Here is a 3,321-nt window from a genome sequence, read left to right as displayed (position 1 = left end):
TCTTTAAGTAAGTGGGCGTTAAGCGTAACGAGTCTAAGGGCGGGATAAAGCTTGAAAGGAATGGACGGGCGTAGGCTTAATAGTGAACGCAGACCCCCCTGCTTATAGATATGAGATCAATGACTTAAAAGACAGATGCCGAGAGAAACTGTTAGACTTCTTTATTGCGTTGCGAAGAGAGATCGAAGACGAAGATTTTCTTACGCAGTGCGGGCACTGGATGGAATAGACATATAATATAACAACCCACCGGAAGGGCATACCTCAGGAGCACCAATATCCCCCGGCAAACATCTATCTGCACGAAGCCGACCGGAAAAATGAAATATGAAAAAAAAAGATGCTTTGGGAGTGTGAGATACGCAAACGGGGAGTACGCAGCCGAACAACCGCAGGGGCTTCCAGCAGTGATAGCTGAACTAACCAGATGGGCCGCCCAAAACATGGAGCTGACATTTAAATAAATCGGAAATCAACGTTGGATCCCGGCTATCCGAAAAACGCAAACTGAAGCGGGGGATCACAAAAAAATGCAACACAAAAGGGGCGAACCAAGCGCTTGCGCGAAGGAAGAAGCGAATCAACCAGAATGGAGACAGGGAGGAGAGGCGAAAGATATATTTTCGAGCCTGCAAAAAAAAAAGCTACAACGGCTGAAAAGCCGTTGCGCGCTAGCTTGTAAGGGGGTAGGGATGCCCCTTTCTAAAACTTAGATTTAATATAAGGAAGAATAAGGCCCTTTTTTGTTTGGAGTTTTCCCCAACCTATACCTAAGGGCTTCCGTTTTTCAGCAGCATCGCACTGCCGCATAAACAATGGATCCGCTGGGCTGGATGGGCTTCTCTGGAAAGGAATAAGGAATAGTGAAAAGCCATGTCACTTGGAACGGAACTGGTTGCTTATTGACTTTTTTTTAGTAATACGACTTTGCTTTGGTAAGCAAAATTAAATTATTATATTATTAGGCATGGTAGCTTACAAGACAAAAGCTAGCTTCTAGATGTTCTTTGCCTTAACATATGGAGGAAGCAACCTTCTGGCCTCTGTACCAGTAGTGGAGTGGCTTGCTACTTTAAATCAGAAAAGGAAAATGGAGCAAGGCAAGGGAGAAAGAAGTTGCCCCCTCTTCTCTGGTAACCTGCCGCCGGTCATATAGAGTGCTCCGCCCGCCACCGCATATGTAGAAAGGGAGCGGGGAAGGAAGAACAACCGTTTGACTTTGGCACATGAGGTGGCGGGTTTGGCTGGGTAACATAATGGAAATGTATCGGACTGCAAATCCTGGAATGACGGTTCGACCCCGTCCTTGGCCTCGGGGAGTGGCGAGCAGCACGGAACTTTCATTAATCAAATGGCATAAAGAAAGGGGGGCTTTCCTTTGTTAGAAATCCACATACAACATTCTGGAACTTCCAAACCAAAGAAATGCTACATGAGAAGTTTTACGTTACGCTTCAATAGAATGAATTCGGTAAGGGTAGAATACGCCCCATGGTCGATCGAAGGTCCTGTGCCACTTGAACTCAAATCTATCTTACCTTCCATCCATCTTTGTCCAGCCAGCCTGCTCATAAATGTTAGACCAACCAATCTCAGGGCGGACACAACCGAATTGGTGGAGGAAAAGGAACCCCCAGCGGTGAACCGCCGCAAAATTTGGCGACGGTTGGAACGACGGTTTTGTGAACCGTCGCAAAATGGCCTCGCGACGCACGAATCTGCGACAGTTGCAGAACCGTCGCAAACATCAAATTGCAACGGTTAAAACCGCCGCAAACCCTTTTTTTAACCGCCGCAAAACGTTTTTTTTGTTGTAGTGGTATAAGGTATATTCAAGTTTAAGATTTTATTTGTTGACAAGATTTGGGGTTTATCAATGAATGGATCTCATTATTGAGCTACAAATATGCAATTATGGAGAAAAAAATCTTGATTTTATGCTTGCATTCATTAACTGCTCTTTACTAAGATCGTTTGCGGGAAGGAAAACAACAAAACACATCAAAAAGGAGACGACAACAACCTGGGAACAGAGGGAGCTGAGCCGATAACACACGCAGGGCAAAGGCGATGACATACGTATGTGACAGAGTGAAGAAAGTGATAGCAGCACACGGAAGGACAAAGAAGGTTTGTTGAGGCGTGACAAGAAAGGGTAGCCTATTTATGAGATATATTTATGTGAAACAACGACTCGTGAGTAAGGACTTTCATTTTGAATGACTAGTGAGGGTAGCCTATTTATGAGATATATTATTAAGAAGAATGCTTCCCACCAATAATGTAAAGGCATTTGGCTTGAGCTAGTAATGTCAAACCAAACTTAGTAATGTGCTTGTGTTTTCTCTTAGCCCTACCATTTTGTTGTGATGTATAGGAGCATGACATTCCGAATTGCATTCTTGCTTCTATTGCATGCTTTTGTACAACTTTATATTAACCATCACATTTAATTGTCTTAATTGTTTTATTAAACTAATTTTCTGCCATGTTTTTCAACTGAATGAGTAGTTGATGAAGGGAAAATCCCAACAACAAAAAAAAGGACTTCAAAGATAAAGAAAAAGAGTCTTATGGCTACTTGAGATGACTCTAATCTATCTTGGGATGACTTTGAAGAACTAAAAGAAAGAAGCAACATTCAAAGAAGCACCAGATGCTTAAAACGTAAACATATCATCTACTCCCAAAAAATTACTTTAACAATTTCATCACTCATTTTCAATGTCTAAGCATTTTCTCAATATAAGTAATCAACTCTCAATGGATAAGAAGTAAAAGACTTAAAAATTTATATAATATACGAAAAACTCAAAAAGGAGATAATTTTCAAACCCATAAAAGAGCAATGTTTGAAATTGTACCATGATATTTTTATATTTTTATGAAATCTAATTCTACTACTCAATAAAAGAAAAAACCAAATGACAAATGACTTTTACTAATTTCCAGTGGTATTATTTCATAAATGAAATGTCAACACAAGGATTTTTACTAGCACATTCTACGTTGAAATTCATTCTCAAAAGCTTTAAATTGTATTTTTTAAGTATGTCCTTAAATTTACAATTTTCTTAAGTATTTTAAAAACTAGTGTTGAATTTTTCAAAAAATTTAAAAGCAAAACTCATCTAATTGTAACTGTTGAAAGAAAAGACACAGTCCTTAAAAAGCACAAGGTAGTGTCATTGTTAAAAAAGTTATAAAGTATAGGCTCAAATAACCAAGAGATTATAAAAATTTTGAAAAAATTTTCCAATGTCTATTCACTTAGTTTTTTTAAAAAAAAAAGCTTTTTGATAAAAAGTGATAAACCGCTCT

Source organism: Cicer arietinum, chromosome 7 (genome assembly GCF_000331145.2).
Source record: "Cicer arietinum cultivar CDC Frontier isolate Library 1 chromosome 7, Cicar.CDCFrontier_v2.0, whole genome shotgun sequence".
NCBI classification, from domain to species: Eukaryota; Viridiplantae; Streptophyta; class Magnoliopsida; order Fabales; family Fabaceae; genus Cicer; species Cicer arietinum.
This window is presented reverse-complemented; position numbering follows the sequence as displayed.